Source organism: Notothenia rossii (genome assembly GCF_949606895.1).
Source record: "Notothenia rossii genome assembly, chromosome: 1".
Lineage (NCBI taxonomy): Eukaryota > Metazoa > Chordata > Actinopteri > Perciformes > Nototheniidae > Notothenia > Notothenia rossii.
This window is the reverse complement of record NC_136912.1, coordinates 81,452,334-81,474,687: the sequence shown is the minus strand read 5'-3', so window position 1 is coordinate 81,474,687 and position 22,354 is coordinate 81,452,334. Positions and strand designations below refer to the sequence as shown.

At 39.8% G+C, this 22,354-nt stretch overlaps 1 long non-coding RNA gene across 1 annotated transcript in view; it reads right to left on the bottom strand.

Moving 5' to 3' along the window:
* LOC307012909 overlaps positions 1-22,354 on the bottom strand; it is a 116,981-nt gene that overhangs the window by 8,572 nt on the left and 86,055 nt on the right. The window contains exon 2 of the long non-coding RNA XR_013800764.1: positions 19,163-19,315. This is a non-coding gene — a long non-coding RNA (uncharacterized lncRNA). The remainder of the gene's footprint in view (positions 1-19,162; positions 19,316-22,354) is intronic.

Genomic DNA, 22,354 nt, shown 5'->3' with positions numbered 1-22,354 from the left:
GTTTTCAATCAAGCATGTTGTTTCTTACACGACAACTAGAGCACCTCTAGTGGTCGTGTAAGAAACAACATACACTTTAAAACATGTCTCTTGGTCGTAATAAGGGCTTGAACAATGGTCGTTTTTTGTAGGAGGGCAGGCTGCTACATTATAGGAAAATGTCAAATACATAGGTTAGCATTCTCTGTCAATATTATGTAATCACTTTTTTAACGAGTTAAACAAGTTATTCAGGTCACTTGGGTATTTTTTCTAAATCAAAAAGACACAACTATTGTGTAACTTCTAAATAACATATATGTGTTAATGTATGTCTAAGATTATGCCATGTATGAGAATAGTAAATCTGCTGCACAGTTATCAGATGGGAATTCCAACAAACACGATGATATGCATCTGACATTTTCAAAACTCCATTAAATAATCTGTTGTCCCAAAGCTTTTCACATAAATGACAATTAAATTAATCAAATGTGGAGTTATCTATTTACATTTGCACAGTTAAATTAATTCACCATAGAGGTAAGATGTCAATTTATTTGAGCCCATCATGGCAGTTTATTAGATTACCTGATTAAATTAAGAATGAATGAATGATCGGAGGGCAGAAGGCAATGCTTTCCACCTTTGACAGATGAGTTTAGAACTAGCATAAATCACATGACTTGCATGGATAATGTGCTGCTTGCTCTTCCTAAGTGCACACACTGTTTATTATATGTATACGAATTTGAATTCCAGTTTGACTACAGTAACAATAGAAACAAGTCATTACAAAATGGAAAAGTTTTTTTTTTTTTAAAGATGTTATGCTTATGTTTTTGGCAACTCAGGAAATGGCTCCATTTTTTGTTTATATACCCTTTTTAAAACTCTCCCTCCTTTTAGGATTTATACCCTCTACAATGATTCCCAAAAATGTGTTTAATCGTTATGTGGCAGTGAGCTGACGGTGCTTCAGCTGCCAGGGAGAGTGTTTATTTTCACAAGTCTCAGAGAAGCATAAACACAGAGGGCTGAGTGTGGGGGTGGCCATTTTCATGCCAAGTCTGTAGAGTTCTGAGAGCGGCACCAACCCTGTGTTGTTCTGCAACCAGACAAGGTATTCCCTTTCATCCGGCAAGGATTCACCCCATTTCATGTCAACAAGGCCCTTAAAGCTGGGAAACTAGGTGGAAAAGAAAAAAATGCAACGGAAATCACTGTGACTTGTAGCTGACAGACACACTTCTTCCTCTAGAAGAGAAAAAGAAGAAAAATGAGGCTCATGTTGCAAAAACAAACCATAATGAATCTCAGAAACTTGTCCTGGCATGTGAACTCTCCGACGAGATTTTTTATCCGCACCTTCATATGAAATCATTGTGTATCATGTCACTCAGCCGTGAATCACTGCTATTAATGGTGCGTGATTAAGTCTGAATATCGAGAAGCTCTGTGTTAGTCAGCTCAGTGCTGAGTTGTAGTTGTGTTTTGACGGATTGGGGCATACCTCACTACGACACGTTAGCCAGATGACGCCAGAGCCGGATGCAGGTGTTGTCTGCTTGTTTCTCTGTCAGACCTGACTAAGCCAGGACAGAGGCCCTGCCACTCGGCCATTCATCCCCCTACCCCTCCTTGTTCCTCCCCTTTAGCCTTAAATGTCTGGGCTATCTGGCTCAATCAATCACCTGTGTAAAGAGCAATGGCTGTGTGTAAAGGGAGGACTGTGAGGCAGAGGGTGGAGAGAGAGAGAGAGAGAGAGAGAGAGAGAGAGAGAGAGAGAGAGCGAGAGCTGTGAGGTGGGTGTCAGGGACAGGTGGCCAGGGTCAGTATCTCTTTCACCTTGGCAGATCCTCTCCAAGTGCTCTTGACAGGCTTACATGCATCCACCCACCTGCACAGAGGGGCTGCGGGCCGGACACACACACACACACACACACACACACACACACACACACACACACACACACACACACACACACACACACACACACACACACACACACACACACACACACACACACACACACACACACACACACACACACACACACACACACACACACACACACACACACACACACACACACACACACACACACACACACACACACACACACATACACACACACACACACACACACACACACACACACACACACACAGAGTAGGTGTCTCTCCAACACACTCACACATGCACGCTCACAAACACTAGCAAGCAGCGTAAACTGCTTTGGGCTAGTAGCGCTCCCTAAGGGAACACTCAAACTATGCTAATGCTTGCCAGTTCATCAATTTAGTCCTGTACACAACACACTTTCTGTGCTGCCTGGGCATGCATATTTCTCAAGGTTAATAAGTTATCAGGGATGAGATGGCCACTTCTATGTGAATGAATCTCCATATAATGAAAGAAAAATCAATAGCTGTAGCCAATAATGCGGGAAATGAAGTTAAATGCATCAGATGCACCCAATCCTTTCGAATGCAATGTCTGGTTACCGTTGGGATGCCACAATCAAAGCAGGGAGTACTCTTGTAGATACAACACAGTTCTATGTTGTAATAATCTTGACCAACAGCGAGATACTTACTCAAATAACCTTTATGAACAGTATTCCCGGCCCCATCAAAAGAATATATCTGGTTGGATTGCTTGTGTTATAAGTTTGACATGTCTAAACAGTGGAACAAGGTATCAGCACTGATTGACGTGTAAAAATAAGCACCTGTAAAAACCGAGCGTCAGCCACATTATGACAGAGCACTGACTGTACAGGAGGGTGAGATGGGCAATTAGACCCAGAAATAGAGGGAGGGATATAACAAAATGAGTGAGTGACACAAAAAGAAAGCACGAGAAAGAGGAAACAGAACATTGAGAAGATGGGGATTAGGTATGAAGAGAGAGTGAATGAGAGAAGGAGGGTTGGATGCTAGGTGGTAGTATTAAAAAATCTCATGCATTTGTAATTTCCATTTCTATATTCAGATTTGTGAGAAGAAACCTTATGAATATTGATGAGCCTGTCAATGTAATGGTACTGTTTATTTACATGGAGCAAATAAACACTTTTCCCCCCGGTGTTCACTTAACTGAACGTGGCTATTTCTTCAGCAGCAGTGTGTTGTCTGCCGCTAGTTCAGGTGCTTTCGTTAAAGTGAAGGTTTTGTGAGAAAGCAAAGAATGTGGGAGAAATACTGCCTTAATATTTTGATTTGTAACATGTAAATGAGGATTGTGGGAAGTTGAATTAATGGGATGAGTTGCCAGTTTGTATCTACTTTCACACACATTTAATAGGCGCACACACACAAGCTGCACATACATGGAGACCTCATTTGAATAAGTATTGGCATAGGCTCCCTACTGATTTTCTTATCGGCGCTATAGCTATGCAGTTAAACACTATATTGATTCGCCTTACTATGTAGGCTACACTAAGCATACATATGTGCATGAATAATTTGAGTTTACCCCCATACCCTCATCTCAATAACATACCAGCTCTGTAAGACTCCAATTCAGCATATTTTGTATCTTAAATCGCGTTGATCAGAGAATTTCTGTGTAAATCCTGTAATTTCGCCCTCTAACACAAGACATAGTTGCTTTCACCACTTCAGCCCTGTGATGGTGGATTAGAACTCTGTAATGATGCTGATAAGTACAGTGTAAGTAGGCTAAACAGAGATGGAAAGAAAAGGCAGAAAAAGAGAAAGAAAGACATTGGGATTTACAGCCGGAGAACGGTCGCTTGTTTTCGTCGCTGCATAGAAATAATGAGCAGCAAACCAGAAGTAGTCAGGGCATGATTATATGTGAGCTATTTATTTTTTCCAATCTTTGATAAAAACTCAAAAAGGGAAGCGCATGAGTAGGGAAGTGCAGACTCGTTTCTTTTTTAACATCTGCTCTTATATATACATGTCTGCTTTGTGCGAAACTGACCAGAACTGAGCAGAGCAGGCATTTTTTATATTTCACAGCTATCACACAGCAGATCGTTCCACGACTATGCCTGGCCAGTGGTTTAACATGAAGAAGACATCGTGAGCAGACTCATCTGGATCCTGCAGTTCATCCTCAGCTCAAAGCACTCAACCCTAGACAAAGGCTCTGCTCGAAGGCCTGATTCCTCACAATAATGACCCTCAAGTTACCCTGCCACCAACCATTCAGACTCTTTAAAGAAAGGTAAATATGCTGTCACAAATAGTTGGCCTTCATATGTTTTCCACCAAGAAAAGAGCTGGTTTGTCAGAGAGCAACCATTGAGCATCGCCTAGTCTCATTCTAATAAATATGATTACATAAACGAGTATTGCAAGGCTTTTGTTGTTTGCAACCTTACAGGTAAGGAACACTCTTGAGATTCATAAGGTACAATACAGAGAATACCAGAGGGCGCACAACATCTTCACAGACACCTCTCATCCTGCAAACTATCTGTTTGTCCTCCTACCCTCGGGGAGGCGCCTGAGGAGCCTCCGGTCTAAGACCAGCAGGTTCAGGGTCAGCTTCTTCCCCAGGGCTGTTACCCTGCTGAACTCTGCCCGCTGATAGACTCAAGCCCATACCCACCACCCACCTGTTTATATATTTTACTGTCAATGCCGTTTACACTGTATATATTCATCTGTTTATAGCCTATTTATAATTATTCTATTTATAAAAGTTCCATGTATAATTATTCTCCTTATGTAGACTCCTGCACTGCTATTTTGCACTTCTGGTCAGATGCCTAAACTTACATTTCGTCACTAGTACATGTACTATGTAATGACAATAAAGTTGAATCTGAATACCAGTTTTCTTCCTTTTGGTGAAAGAAGGTAGCACTGATGAGATATTGAGCAAAAGCAGGCCGAAGCTATTGGCAAGCACACACAGCAGCCTTGAGGGAAATGCCAGATGTGTCCAATTTATCACAAAGACAGGTAAGATGTGGGAGATAGACAAAGGCACTCGACAGGTCCCTCTGTGTCTCTTAGTAGCCGTTTGCTGTGTGCTATTGTGGATCTGTGTGGGAGGGAGTGGAGTGAAAGATATTTGACTTGGATAGATTACTTGTTTGATTAAAGTAATGATCCAAGATGTTCTGATATTTACTTATAGCCGTCTTGTATTGCCAAAATACATAATGCACTATTGATGCAATATGTACCAACTACATAAAGGCCTTCTGTTTCTATAAACTCTCTGAATCAGGTAGGTCATTCCCAAAATAAATCCTCCAGCATACATCAAGTGATCCTTTTTAAGTAGCAGCTGCTTGTTGGTGTTATACTGAGATGGTACTGTTATGAACAGTAATAGCAACCATGAAAAAAGAAACAAGGCAAGGAGGGGCATCTACAGAAACTGACAGAACACAAACAAAACTACAGTATGTTGATTTGGTTTCTGCTTCTTTTTTGCATGAACAAAAATAATATTTTTGATCTTTATTCAAACCTTTTTGGTTAAATTCCACACCACCAAATGTGACTGGATGAGATTCTACACCAATTAGCCCCCTGTCGTTTTGTGCTATTCAAATGTGCACAGTCAGCAAACAGCCCCCCGGCCTACAAGGCTTAAGCCGCTGCTTCTGGGCGTTGCTTTCACCCCAGGTAGGTTCACACACGTTGCCACCGTGAAATCCCTGCGTGATCAGGCTGGGATCTGTTCCCAATGAGACACGCAGCTTACAATGGATCCACACCTGTCTGCTTGATTGTAACCTGGAGCACAGATTAAAAAGCTCAGAATTCCTTGGGTGTCTCAGGCAAACACTCAGCAAGCTGTCAGTGTCAATCCCAAGTGATGTGAAGAGTAGTGGAAACTCTCCAAGTAATTAGTAGTTGCATTTGGATTTTTAGTTTTAGGCATCAAGTTTATCCAAAGTGACATATAAAATGAGGAAATACTTGAATATTTGGATGTCATACTCTATACGCTGTCAAAAGTAAAAACAACAGGTAGGAATCGACTGACAACAGGTGGCCATGTTCTGCTATTGCAATCCTTTATTTTCCGCAATTAAATCATGTATTGATTAAAAGCAGCAAGTTAATGTTGACACAGTAATGTAATACAGATATATTTGATGATAACAGAATTATATTTATCTCAAGGTGATATTCGTATATATGACTGCAACTCAGATTTCATTTTATTTTCAGCTTTTTGATTCGAATTGATTTCAACAAGTATGAAACAAGAAAGAAATAGGGAAATTGCCCAAAGAAACAAATGCCCAAGTTCAACTTGTCATACCATGAAGATTTAATAAGTTAGGAAGCAGCTTTAAACTATACTTTAAAATGATTTAATGATCTGTGAAAAAGCGCAACCTTTTTGAATGCTATCATCACCACACTCCATTATTCTTTTCAAACTGTGTACTTGCAGGGCAGGTCTTACCTCAACATCATTTAGACGTTGTAATTACAGAGAGCAACAGCAATTATGCCGCTTTCTTTTTTTTTCTTCCCACACCTGTTAAAGCACTCAAGAGTTGTTTGCATCAGGCTGGTTTGGTTTGGCCACGTCTTAATATATGTTTACGTTGGCATTTCACCAAACATTTGGAGTCAGTGTTTGCTTGAGAAAGCAGTATGACTAAGCTTAAAGGTCCAGTCTGGGAATTGGCTAAATGGTCTCCTTTTACTTATTCAAAGCCTGTCACGACAAGAGGAGGATGCTGTGATGCTGAATAAGTCAAATCTCATGTTCAAAGTTGTATATTTCAAATAATTTCAAATGTTTTACTAAATCTACTGTAAAAAAAAAAGCAAAACTGCTCCTTTATCTCATGAAACTTCCTTCTTTGCTATGAGAAAAACATGTAAAACGTTTAAAGCTTGTTATATTCCCCAGTATATCTTCAAGAGGTAAAGACAAATGTGCTTATTAATGAATGAACTATAATTTACTGTATTGATATTAAATGTATAACTCCATTGTTTCAGCAATGCATTTCCTTTGTTAGTTTTTGAATTCCTTTTGTAAAGATGACAACGTAGCTTGGCGTTGCAGAGCTGATTTTTGGATATGAAATCTGTTGATCAACTCCTGGATCACAAGTTGATTGGGGACCAAACCACTGATCCTGCATCTGTAATCCAACACTGAGAGGCTTTGCAGATACAGGCTTTCCTGCAAGACAGAGACAATAGCTCTCCCGGGGAGCATTGCATTGAGAACTGGTTCTGCTGGAGCAAAGTCTGTCGATTGGCAAGACAACATTTGAGCTTGGTCTTTCTCTAAACTTTAGCCCGATTCCAACAATTGTATAAAATATAAAATGATGCTTTTACAGACTATTTTACACTGCACACTTGATGGAGGATGCAAGGGTTTTGAATAAAAAAAATGAAATGATCAGAAGAAAACCACTGTATTGCATTTAACATTAGATCATCGAAGGTCATCAAGTCAATGAAAACTTGAACTGATCCTAAATCCATATGGTGGAAAGGGTAAGCAGTTAGCTTCAGGATGATTGATCTTACAGGATGCCGTAAGGAACAGCTACTAAATCCTTTATAGACGAAACAGCATGACTTTCTGTAATTGACCACACCCATGATGTAATAAGAAAGAAGAGAAGAAAGAAAGAGAGAAAGAAAGAGAGAGAGAAAGAAAGAAAGAAAGAAGGGAAGATAGAAAGAGAGAAAGAAGAAAGAGAGAGAGAGAGAACGAAAGAAAATCCTCTGAGACAGGCCTGGTCTCTAGTGTGGAAAATAAGAATGTCTGAGCATGTCTGAATGGATACTCTTTTACACCATTTTATATTAGTTTAGTATATCGACAGGCAGGACGAATTTGAATCAGGAAGTATATGATTAGCCCTAGTCCCTTTCTCCTCATATCCACTAAAGTATCCCTGTGTAGACCATTTTTAGTCTTAATTAGAAGAAAATAGTTCCTGATGGTAACCATGACAGTTTGTTTTGTGGGTTATCCTGAGTAAACACAACATTGTTTCTGGAAAGACACAATGAGACAAAGTTGATCAAATATAATTGTTCACTTCCTTGAGCACCAAAAGCAACCTTTCATTCATCCCTTTTTGTTATAGCAGCAGCAGAAGTCTCAGCAGGGGATAACTCTACAGCACAGCAGGTAAAGCAGAGAGTGTCTATGGCTCGTAGAAAATTCCTAACTTTTTCTTGAATATCTTCTAAACAATGTGAAAAAAATCATATTCCAATACTTTCGCATTATGTTTAGGTGGAGTGAGCAATAAGAGGAGCAAAGGTGTTTTTAACTTGGCAAGAAAAGTTAGTTTCACCCATCACTCCAGACACACCATGTATTGTTGCTGAAATGCATTCTGGTCTCCTGAGGGTACCGTTGGTGCAGAACCTGGCCTCTCTGCCACGTTACCAATTTAGTCTTTGTGTTCTAGTGCTGAAAATGGGAAATAATAGCAATGCCCAAAATAAGCCCATGCTGGCTTCTCCCAGGCTATTTTGAAAAAATGGCTTGCACTGACATATATTGCTCATGTTTAAGGGATGTTTTTTTCATAAAAACAATCTTTGTTAAGAAAGTGATGTGTGTCACACTGGTGAAGTTTGAACACCCTCTTTAGTAGAATCTGAATGTCTGCAACCGACAAAAAAGATTTTGAAAGAATTTTACTTTTACTAGACAAGGGTTAACTGAATCTCCCTACAGTGGGAATTCTTTCTTAATAATTGAAAATTCTTAATCAATCTTGTAATGCAGTTTTATCAGTATTAAATGATCATTGATTGACATAAATATAAAGAAAACAGAGTTCAAGTACAAAACAGATTAAAGGAAGCCTCTCACTTCCAATCTCTTTGTTACTAACTTAAAATGCTCATTCTGTCATTGAAAAATGCAGCTTAGCTTTAATGTTTCCTGTGCTGTCAGTAAACAGGACACATCTGACACACAGCCGTGCCAGTCCCTTTTAAACATAGAAAATATTTCTTTAGCTCGATAGTTGCACTAAGGAGACTCAAGCGGCTTGCATAAAATGAAGAATTCTTTGAAACATATACCAAGCCACACATAAACCATCAGAAAAAAAGACATTCGTCATTACTTCTGCCATCTTTTTCTCTTTAAAAAGTTGCCTTTAACAAACTTTCTTCTCTTGAAAAAAACCTTTTGAAATCCTTGAATCTGCATGGTTTCCAGTCATCACTATACAGACACACACAACATTCATGCTCTCATTAAACCAAAGACAACCACATATACATACCACTATTTCAAAGTTGAAATAATAAAACGGATCACAACATGATGAATAGCTGTATCATCAGTCCTCAAAAAGATGGCCACAAATGAATAGGGCTCCAGACAGGAATATAAATTGTATGTTGATAATGAAACATTCTCAGTTAATCTCATGTCAGCTTCAGATTGAAAATTGATTAAAACATTAATCTCAGCAGAATTTAATTTAGGGTTCCATTCCACAAAACCATTAACACAATAATAAACTGCAAAGTAGAGATTAGTGAAATGTTTGCTTTCTTTTTCCTTACCAGCTCCAATAAAATGAACACAGCTATTTCCTGTAAATATGGTAACCAACAAATGATTTGTTTTCCGCCACAATAGGATCAACAGAAACAAACATGAAATAAAAGTCAAAAAAGATGATGATAGAATCTTGCCATTCTTAGGGATTTTTTTTTTCTCCCAAACTTGCTTCTTACCAGAGTACCATGTCTCTCTTAAATTAGCTTCCCAACAAAGACCCCATTGACTTTTGAGGCAAGAGAAGCAGAAACGCTAAAAGCTTCTAAACTTTCAAATAGCTGTCAATCAGCAAAACATTATCAGGTCAATAAGACAGTGACGACATTATGCTAACGTGCTTGTTTTCTGGTCTCTCGTTGAGCACTGAACCCTGGAACATCAAAATGAAAAGGGCACTTGGCACAGTTGTGTTTTCGCTTGGTGTTGCATTACCAGAGAATGGCTTTCTTGCTATCGTTTCAATCATGGACTATTATTGAAGTGTCAAACCCATTGCAGCTCTATTCTCTCTGTAGTAATGTTTTACCTCCTGGAATTCAGCTCAACTTTGGAAAGTCACAGGAACTGTCACACCTGCCACATCTTTTTGCACTTTCCTTTATTCTTGAGATGAATTGTTTGGAGTATGAATTATTGTTTTTGACAGTAAATGAGATTGTGGGTTGAGAATCAAAGACAATGAAAAAGAATAAAAAGGATTGTAGCTGTGTCAATTCAAAACTGATTTATCACATTATAGGAACTAGTGTCATTTTCTTTGTTGTTCTTTTGGGGTTTACTTTGTATTTGAGTCCCATAAACATTGATATTCTGTAATCAAGATAACAAATTACTAATGTTTTTTTGTTATTATTCTGCAAAAGTAGGACATCAGTAGTGTTTAGCCTGTAGTGTCTATACCCAATTCCTCCTGCCAACGATACCTCCAGGTCTGATTTGAATGATACTGGTGGACTGGCCTCTAATCCAAGTCATCTACACCAGCATGCATCCATCCAGACAAAGTACAGAAAGCCGTTTTATCAGTTTCCACAACACACCTTTTATTTTGTGTTTTTGGAGAAGAAGAGCAGCTCTGATTGTACCCAATCTTTGAACTGCCGTGCCTATGCCAGATTATTCCTACGTAGTAAATGGCACCAGCTCACAGACATATTGTCTGAATCCTGCCACTGGAGTTAGGATGGGAGCTTTAGGCATGTCAGGCCTTCGGGCATCGGGATTGGGTTTCCCCCAGACCCCTTGTCAAAGGATTAGCTTGCACTCTGATCATCGGGAGCTAAAAAACGTTCCTCCTCTTTTTCTCCGTTGCCACAGCGCACTAGAATTCCTTTGTACTTCTTTCCCGCCTGGTGAAATTTTGCTAAATGTGTGGCAGCAGTCTTACTATACTCCCTTTTTCCCTACCCCTGTTCCTCTCTCTCATTACCCTTTCTGCCTTCCCCTTCCTGCCTTCTCTCTCTCTTTCTCCATCACTTCCTCCTGTCTTCTTCAGCCGTGTGTTGATGAGCCTGAGCACTGTTTTTTTCTGAGGAAGGAAAAGGGATTATGTTAAGCCCTAACTCGGGGAGACCAGCCTTATCTTGCCTGTAGCAGCTCTGCGCACCAGAGAAAAACATTCTGGAAGAGAGCACAGCTACAGGCCAGGCGAAGACAGTAGGGGAGGAGACAAAGATGGGCATGGCCAGAAATATAGAACAAACTCATTTCTTCTTAAATTATTGGAAAATTTGGCCATCTCCAGCAATGCTTTCCTACCTGTTTATCGCTTATCTAAAATTAACATACTTTGAGTCACATTGCCTAATATGTTTCTTCCTTTTAAGGCGTGCCCATTGCTCCACTCACATACCAGATGCTATATATATCCTGCAGTAAACTGGCATTGTTCCCCAGGTGATTTAGATTCCCAATTCTCTCCAAACTGCCCCTCACTAGGGTACTCAATTGTGCCGGACCCTGTTCCAATCCCTCCTGTTAGCAAATCTTCAATTATGGCTGTATTATACACAATTATGGTGACTCTAATTAAAGTCCCATCCCCTGATCCATTTCCTGAATGAAACATTCCCCCTCTAACCCATTCCTGAGACAATGGGCCATGTTACAACAGGGAACAAGGCCCCACTGTAAGCAGGCTGCTGGCCTTTTCACCTGGCCTAATTGCCCCAACCCTTTGGGGGGCTTTGCTCCTGGGAAAGGCCCTGGCCCTGAGGGGCCTGCAGGGAATTCAAATGCCCTTGCTTGTGACAAGACAGACATCTGAGAAAGCTCCAATTGGAAAACAATGGCCTAAAGTGACATCAACATTCAAGCCCAGAAGGAACATTTAATTTGTTAAGAAAGCTGGTATGACCTAAGTGTGGTCATGTACCAAAATCTCGAGGTCGTTCACTGACTGCAAGGATCCAAGCTACTCAAATAAATCCAACATTTTTGGAGGCTTCAACTTGTTAGAAGTAGCACACTCAGGGGGAGGCCCATCCAGACATTAGCTATGGATAGCATTTCTCCTTTGGTAATGTTTGTTGTCTTGCTCCATTTGCTTCAATGTCATCCGAAAAGCTTTGCCAAGAAAGCCACAGCAAGATTAGTTTGGACTTGTTGGGCTACCAGAGCTAACAGAAAGTAAGCCTCTATAAACCCAAGGACAACATTTACAGTAGATATCAACCAGGGACTTGGTCTTTCAAATATGCCAGAAAATCCAAAAGGAAAAAAAACATTGATGAGACTTTAAGTTCCTGCATTGTGTCTTTCTAATGCACAACCTTATGGAGTCTATATTTTCTTGGTGCAACAATGCCATGGATTCTCAAGGCAAATAGACAACTGTTAAATGTTGTCCTTTAATGATTTGGATTACTCCGTTTTTTTCATGCTGATATTTTTGTAATACTGCATAACCATTTTTTTCATGTTTGCATTGAGGAATATAAAGGAATGGGGATACAAAATAGAAAAACAAATGAGCTTATTTTGAATCAATATCAGGCTTACTGTTCAAGATATAAAGGCATCAAAATAATACATGTATCTTTGACGGTACATTACAGTTTAAAAACTATAATGTGACCTTACTTTACGTTGTATTAAGTAGTGGAATCTGTGGACAATCTTGGAATGACCTGAGTGGCCCTGGGGTTATTGGAAGGCCAGGGTGGGGTAACAGTGGGGGAAGGTAAAGGGCAACAAAGCCTCTTTCTTCACTCTTCCTCCTGATCCTATCACTCCATTCCTTGGCCGTGGAGATGAAAGACTAGTCTGTAATTGGAGAGGAGGGAGCAAGTGGAAGTAATGAGAAAGTAAAAAAAAAAGTGAATGGCATAGAGAGTACTTGAGAAGTTGGTAGGGGAGAATGAAAAGAAAATACTTTTGATTTCCTCACATTAAGTGAAGAAAAACAGCCCATCCATGCTTCTTTATCATGCCAGAGTTTGATTGACAATGTAGCGACGTGAGGCTCTCGGCTGTAATAACTTCCCTTTGTGAGGAGAACTCAACGCTTTGTCTTTCTTTTTGGTGGGGCCGAGGGGCCAGGGATCAGCCTTGACTTATTATGACTGGCTTTTGTCCTTCAGGAGCTGTGGGAGACTTGACTTGCCCTTTCGTTTGTCATTGGAATAGGGATCCCATACTGGGGCCATACACCAAGCATGGGAATGCTTGATTGGCAGCTGAAGAAAAGGCATGTAATTTTTCTCTGATATTTTTACATTATACTATTCAAAATGGTCAATGTTGAGGGACGTTTGAAACACTTTAATGAGACACCTGTGTACATAAGCACATTTATAGCATCCATAAAGCTCAGTCTCAATTTTCAATAGAACTTAAGTATGTGACCTTGCAGCCTTTGCAACCTCCCACACACCTGTACAGTTAATCTTCTTTTGGGGGGTAAATCTTTTGAAAGAAACCTATAAAGAAAAACTGAAACTAGAACATGCATAAATAACTCTTTGGGATTTGAGTTAGTGTCCTTTATGTTAAATGGCCAAACAGTGGATTATTGTGCCTGGATGATTTATTTGTCTCCTACTGGAGTTTTTTAGCTGCATGCCCATGGAGGGCAATCTCTTCCATTATCCAGTTGGAATTTCTAAGGAGGGACCAAGGCTCTTATCTCTGGTTCAAATCTGCAAAGCTGGGGTCTCCAGTTCCCTCACATTGGTTTCATAAACTAGGGCAATACAGGAGTTGTTAACCCCACCCACCGATACAAAGTGCAACACCTGGCCACCACTGAGGCCAAATATTTTGAATGGCAAGTGGGTAACGCTTGAGAATACACACCCTGCCTGTCCTGCATATTTCTTCTCAATTCACAATTTAACTTTGAAAGGTGTACCAGAACAGTATGTACAGACACTTACATATAGGTATAGGGTGACCATGAACACATGGCAGACAGCGGTTGCTATTGGGTTAGAGTTACGTTAATATCCAGACATGTGACCAATTTATAGTACATATAGGAGAGAATATAACAATGTTCTTCTTTTTCTAATGGTTATAGACCACAGTTGCGGCTAGTTCAGTTAGTATGGCAAAGGCATCATTCACTTGGGCCAATCAAACTGCTTGTTTACTGTTTGTAGACAGTTAGTTAGAGACTGAGAGAACATAGTAAGAGAGATTTGAGAGAACTGAAACCTGAATGTTTCAGCAATTGTTTTTCTTGGTCCAACCAAAGAAGCACTTCACACCATTTTCTATGTTTGCATCAATTTACAGCTCAGGTCTTTCCGTTCTAAACATTATAGAAAACCATGTATCATACCAGGCTCACCAATAAGGACTACTTGGTTAGATTCAGTAAAAATGTTTGGCTTAGGTTAACGTTACTACCAACGTTGGGTTTACACTGAACAAAACGGCAATCTCATGGGTGATTCCGGTTCTTTTACTAAGCACCTATCCAGTCTGACATCCTCCTTGTGTAGACTTTATACTTCTTATATTGAGGTAAGGCCAATTTGAATTGAATTACGCTGATATAATTTAATTAGATCTAGAGTTTGGGAATAATGTCCCATAAAAAAAAAAATCTTGACATTTAAAAATAAGTTATGCTATAAGTATTTCCCACATTGTTACCCTATTATTTCAAAGTATTGCTTCATATCATCTTTACCCACATGTTTGTATTGGTATGTTCTATACTGGCATCAATGTTTACATTTTAAATTGGGAAGAATAACGTTGCATTTTGGGCTGTAATCTAAAGAGTTACCAAAGAGTGCATTGAAGGGGGCTAAGGGCTAAGTTGGAATGGAGAGCAATATTAAATACCGTGAAGGAGAAATGGATTGAGGGCAAGTAAAACACATGGACATGAAAGTAAGAAATAGAAAGTTTAGAAAAGGAACAATAACTATAGAAAGGTTCAGAGGAGCAGTAGAGAAACAGATGAATAAGACAAGCACTGAGGATTTTTTTAAAGAATATGTGTGGGAGAATTTGCTTGAGTTGAGGCCCAGGTTTGGGAGACACAGAAGACAAGGTCCAAAGAAAATAATTGTGAAAGGTTTTAAAAACATTGTAGAATTTGGACAATTATATCACAAGATGGATTATTTCAGATGGATTCAATTTTCTTACTTTCAGCTGTATTTATCCTTTACATGCTGTTAAATACATTCACCTATGATCAGCTGGTATCTGACCACAGTCTCACACACAAGGTATAGCTCTATGAAAACAGTCAGGGACAGAAAACAGTGTTAAGACATATTTTCTAGACAGTTTGGTTCCTAAAAACCCTTTTTCCTTCATCCTTTACAAAATACCATAATTGAAGTGTCAAGCTGAATCTTAAATCAATTAAATGACTGGAATAATAAATGTTTTGAGACTATTATTACTCTTAATCATTTCTCAGAACGTTTCAATAATATTTTCATGAATAGCAGTTCAATTGTGACTCCCTTTAGCCTGAAAAAACAGCACACACACACACACACACACACACACACACACACACACACACACACACACACACACACACACACACACACACACACACACACACACACACACACACACACACACACACACACACACACACACACACACACACACACACACACACACACACACACACACACACACACACACACACACACACACACACACACACACACACACACACACACACACACACACACACACAGTATTTAGTCACAGGTTTACCCACTTGACTTTGAAAGTGACATGAGTGAAAAAAATTTGCTCCCAGCCTGCAAAGAAATTGGCTCTTTTCCACCTGGCCACCCCTTCTCATTTCCATTCAGCCATCTTCACATTCTATCAAGTTATACGTTAAGATGTAATTACCTCTGAACTGGGTGAATTATCAAGTGGGGGGAGAGCGGCAACGTTATAGGGACCCGCGTAAAAAAACACAGTAGCTTGGTGTAATGACAGGTGTTTTCTCCTGGGCCAAACTGAAATGAACATGGAGATGAATGTTTGAAATCCATTCAGCAGAGAGAGGGAGGGAAGAAAGGCAGCATGGAGGGAAAGTGTGCATCTGAGCAACAGAAGTAATTATTCCACGACTCCTTCACCTGTGACAAGAGGCTTAGGCAAAGCGAGGCAGGGGGGGTTGGGCGGTTGCTGCTACCCAGAAAGCAATCGGCCTGAGACATCTTGTGCTGTCCCTGTCGACTCCTACAATGACAGGATAAGACCTCTAACTCTCTTACTCACACATAGACACTCTTTCTATTCCTTCAGATGAGGATGAACAATACATTTTTCTGGCTTCACACTCTTCTCTTTTTACAGCAAGCAGTCGGGCTATTCTCTCAATTGAACTCTTATTTTTCTCTATTTCCACATGTCTTTCGTGCTAACCAGAGTTGCGCCCTCAGTACAGGCGAAGTAACCCACACATGAAAGGGAATTAAAGGCCAGTGGTCACTACAAATTGTTAATGTCTAACATATTGGCTACTTCAGGTGTATGGCTCCAATTCTTCTGTGTTTTAACCAGCTCTGCAGCCTTGGTCTCTCTTTTTGTGCATGGGTGCACGTGAGTTGTATTAGACAGAAAGCAAAACAAGAAACTGGAAGGGTAAGGTGAAAGCAGCAATCACAGATCAGCCTTTGCTGGCGGAGGCAAAGAGTCAGCAGAGAAGCACATCTATTTTCTTGAAGGGTCATAGATCAATAATGTTCTGTCCATCTTTATAAAATGATATCTCTGAAGGAAAGGTAGAGTGAGGGAATTAGTTAGGTGGAGAGAGTTATGGCCAAAAGGGTGACAGCGGGTTGAACTGCTGACCTATGACTCACGCTCTAGGCCCTCTTATTCAATTAGACTCCAGTTGCAGTTCAAGACACAGACATAGAGGATCTCATCACACTGTGGGCAAACCTGAATAAAACATTTTGTGTGAACCTATCTCTGCTACTATGTGTCATGGTGTTGTTAGGCTGCACACCATTTTCAGTTATACTCTTGACTTCAAAGACATTCTTGTGATGATTAACAAATTATATTATAAGAAAATCGTATCTAGAGCATAATGTGAACATTTCATTATATACATTAGATGCAAAGTGAAAGTCAGAGTGTCTGTTTTTTTTTTTCCATTAATAGGAATGCTGATGCTTACAATACGTTGAGTGGATTTGTTTTACTGAAATTGTTACCAGTAAGGACTTAATTCAATTGATCCTCAGTCCTTGTGCAATACTTCATGCACAATAAACCTGATTCTCGGTCCTGTCCAGAGTAGAGTAGAGTAGTAGAGTAGTATATGATGTCATGATGGCATTATCAGCCAATTACATTACAGAGCAATTGCCTCTGACATATTGGCTATTCAAAAACAATCACCAACGTCCACTGGGGCCATCAGGAGCAATGCCCCACTTGCTTAAGAAATGCACAGTTGTACAGCCAAGTTGCATCTTTTGTATGAGGTGTGTGCCTTCGAGTAAAACAAAAACACCCCTGCAAAATGCCCTCAGTTCTTAGTTCATTTCAGGTATAATTCACAACTAAAGGCTGAAATATAGAGTGGTTTACATTGAAATGTCCCCTTTCCTACTACAGTGAATCTAACCAGTAGGCTGGGCAGTTAATCAAAACCCGCAAGTTGCCGTGGCTCGGAGGTCGCTGTGCATTATCGGCATAAATTACAGTGTCACCCCTATGTGCAAAAACATCTTGTGTTACCACTGTCGCCACAATATGGAATCTAGTAAAATAATATAAGGCTGAATCGAGACAGATGGACGCGCTAAGAGACAGACGGAGAGACCGTAGTGTGATTGAAGGTCCACAGTGATCGGAGAGAGTTTAGGAAAAAAGCAGGCTGGGGTGAAACCCAAACCGAGACCAAAAGCCAGCCATCTAGTTAGTCAGAGGAGAAAATATGAGCACATAAAACAGAAGATAGACACTGCTGCCGGTAGCAAAGGGTGCTTTTTTCCTTTCTTAAGTTACCATCTTGGAACAGTTTCAAATACAGTGGACTTGGTAGCAAACAAAACCTTCTGAATACTGAAGGCCTTTGACTCATAAGAGAGTCAAATGTACAGAGAGAAATCGGATCTTTGTATCTGAGGAGCGTCAACATAACTCTGTACTTACGTGAGTGTTCCTGTGTTTGTATACATGTGTTCATGTTGCATGACCAAATACCCGAACGTCAGCTTGAGTGTGACAAAGTGTCTGTTGTCAAGTATGGGAGCCTGTTTAACAAGACTTCAAAGAGAGTGGGCACTTGTTTAACATATGCGAATAATTGTCAGTGTTGCACACATCTGGAGATACTCATTCCATCTGACAAGTGTGTGAATAAAGCGAGCACGTTTGGTGATTGTGTAAATATAAGGCATTTGTATGCAAGTCTGTGCATTCATGGCAATGTTTAGGTCTGGCTTTCTTCCATTCTTTTATCTTGTTTGCTGATTTTAAGAATGCAGGCCTCCATGTGTGTGTTTTAATGCTTATGTTAGTAGGATGTTTTTCGGTGTGTGGGTGGAAGGCTGATAAATAGACGTGATATGTAGATTTAAGTATCAGATAAAATCAGTCGTGCCTCTTGCTGATACTTGAATGTGAGCTTGTAAGCTGATAAATTATTCCATAAGGACACATTTTAAGAACTGACTTGTTCCAAAAAAGAAAGTAATCTATGACACTTCACCACTCCTCCCTTCAATTACAAATCAGACATCAAGGAATTTGTAATATGATATGGTGATCATATATATCATATCTCCAGTGACTGAAAATGAACTACCTATTTGCATAACATGCTTAATTCAGTTCCATTGCTAACTAGCGTTCACAAAATTGTAAGCTTCATTTGAAATACTCTGATGCAGAAAAGATATAACTGTCTACAGAGCAAATTTCACATAACACACATCATTTTTTAACTATTATTTCAAACTTTCGGAATGGGTGGAACTTGCTTGGACAGAAAAGTACTCTTTGGTTTCCAAGCTACAGTATCTTTCATTATTATGGGTTTCAAAGGTAGAACTTCTTCTCGGAGTAAAACATGAGGATATATTAAATCTTCATATTTAAAGAGTAACAATGGTCCCTTCAAACACATTTCTGATAGACATGTCATCATCTACTTTAAAAGAGAAATATCAGTACTGCTTTATGACTTTATAGGTCCATATTACCCACCAAATGAGTTGGTCCAGTTCCTTCTCTTCAGAGATGGACAGTTCTTTTTATGGAAAAGACTGTCTTAATGAACCTCCTGGAACCAGCTGAAATCTCCAAACTGCCTTGAACTCCACAAAGGGCCGTCTGCCATCCCCCTGTGCCAGCTCCTCACTGCATTAGAGACAGAGGGAAAGAGAAAAGAGAAATAAGAAGCAGCAATTGTTGAAAGACAAGAGACAGGCCAGAGAGTGTTGCAGTAAAGATACGAAGAAGAAGGAAAAGAAGAAGAAGAAGAAGAAGAACGGAGAGCTGGAGGGTGGGAGAGAGTAGATGACAGGAACAGAAGAAAAAGTGTTTGTTCTCTTTTCTTTTATTTCTGTTTCCCTGTCTCCCAAGAGCAACTCAGGCTCCTGTCTAGCCAGAATGAAGATGCTCTTAATCCTGCTTTGCTCGTCTCTGCTGTGGCCAACTCCACCGATTCATGGTGTTGGCTCAGACTCACAGAGAGGCACATATTCAACGCCACACAAATACACACACACATTGAATAGTGTCGTTGTATGTACACAGTCTAGAAATGAACACATGAAACGCACACATGCACATCCTTAAGAGGCCAATAACTAGAGTTGCAGAGTCATTTAAATATAGGCCTTCTCATAATACTTGCCAAGCAGGAACATACACACAACAGCCAGGTGTGTGAATTAAAACCCATCTGATTACATTAGGCTGATCGGTTCGATGGCGCTGATTACCTCTGATTGGATATCACAACATTGGCAATGGGGAAGAACAACTGCTTCCCCATGACACACGACGCTGCCGACCATTCAATCGCAATTATATCCACCATATTAGCACATTAGCAGACAAGCTGACCCCAGCGTGGAACGGAGCCAAGACAGAGCCCAGGCGAGTTACGAGGCAGGTGTTATATCTCCCCATGCACCCCCCACCCACACACTCTGCCTGGGCTGCTGGCCTACAGCTGCAGCAGTGGCACACAATGCGCTAACTCATTAATGATACATGGCAGAGGGGCCCAGAGTCCCTTTATCAGCTAATAGTGATGCGAGATGACGGCACACTGTCTGTTCACTGGTTTATTTGAAGAGAATCTAAAATGGGAAGGCAATATATCTACTAAACCCACACACATAAACATAATAATACCCCACAGCGTGTAGCGTGTGGAGGTTAACAAATGCAAATCTGGTGAATAAGCCAACATTTGGCATCTTTGTTCAAAAGTCCAGACTGAGAGTTGATGGTGGTGGTCTGGTCATGTTTTATGCAGTATGTGTAATGTGTCTGGCAGACATGTTGCACATCTGTAATTGTTACATGCCACAACAAACATCTTTGAACTACGGTGCAATTCTTATAATCAGAGAATTATTTAAACATTAAAGTTATCTCTGTATGTTCTTTGGGAGTTAATCTAATCAATGTGTTGCTATAAATAGAAAGACAGCTACTTGAAGTCATAACATTTCAGTTGACGCTTGAGTCAGCTGACAGCAGTTGATTTTGAAGTGTAGAAATGATCCGTTGTTGAGATCTATCGTCTGCTCTTCTAAACTGCTCTGGTGATCATACTGGTATAAATAATGACCTTGTTATACATTATCTTCAATTCTGCCCTTGTCGTCATCATCTCCACCATTTCCATCGTCAAGCCTCGTACCAAAACACTAGTACCTTTAACATTTTGGGCATCTATGTTAGGCAGTGACATGTACTAATGTCCCAGCAGCTGGTAAGATTATAAATGGGTTTCATATCTCAGTTTGATAATGCCTCCCATTCACCAACCCTCCTGTCTTGTCTTTCATCGCTTCTCGACTTGTGTGTCCGTCTCATCTTCTCTATCCACCTTAGGGTGCACAAAGGAATGTGACACACTGCCAAGACAAGCAGACACACAGACACACAAGTGGGTGTATGTGCTTTATGTGCTGTCCAGACAAGTGATGGGTGGGTGTGGTTTTCCCGATCCACTTCCTACATTTTCTGTTTTGTGTTAGAAGTGTGAGGAAAATAAGCATTAGCATTGAATGGGTGTTAAAACACTAACAAGGTGTTTCACGTGTAAAGTCTCTCAAATATTTTTCGTTAAGGATACATTGATCATATCTATTTTGACATTACATTTCATGCTTTTGAAAACCAACCGACCAAATGCAACAATATCTGGCCTTAGAGTTAGATTTTCTATGTATTAAGCTAAATCGTATCAAAATGCGCTAATAGATTAAAAAAAAAAAAAAAACATTACCACGAAAGGAAGTGAGGAATGAAATTGGAAGAACATATCTGGATTTTCTTTCAGCTATTGTTGTTGTGTTGTAGTGCTATAGTTGACAACTTCAAAAGTTTATATTTTCTTAGTTCTGTACTTTTACGTAAACCATGTTTTTATATATGCTCAAAGCTACTAAAACTACTCAGAGATCTTTGAAACATTGTTATATGGTTTCTCTTTGGTGATGAGTGGGATTATGGTATAATAATAATTCCATTAAAAGAGCTGAAAGTGAGTGGATTTTGATGTTTCCCTGGTGTTTAACAGGTTTTGTTGGAAGCTCGTAAGTCAAGTAATTAAGTAGTCTCTGATTAATTAAGCCACAATCTATTTTCTTTCTTTTCCATAACAATGTGGCGAGATTCCCCAAGTGAAACGGCTGATAGAGAACATAACATAATGAACGGGTGCAATTTACTATAGGAGAATCGGCAAGGAAACTGGGTAACACAGATTTAAATGGCTTCTCTTCTCTATTAATATTCATTGCATTTTATAAAGGGGCCTTAATTAACAGACTTTTCTCGCCCTGCTTCAAACTCTGGAATGCACTAAGACTCAAACTATGTAGGCATATACTTTAATTACCTCGAAGATAAATAATGGTTAAAACTGAGTACTGTTCTGAGCTTGAATATTTTTAGCTCAGACAGTGTTCACTTTCTATTTATGTTGTTCTCATGCCATAAGAAAGACAAATGCATTTCTGAAAAGGCAAACATTATCATGTATGGCTCTAAGTAAGTGCCCTTATCAGCCTACAACCCCAACAACAGCTAGTTTCCAGTGGGGCTTGTCTCTTAAAGCAGTGCTTCTCAAACTTTTTTCAGTAATGTACCCCCTTTGAAACATTTTCTCAGCCAAGTACCCCCTGACTCCGAACGTTTCTGATCGAAAAAGCC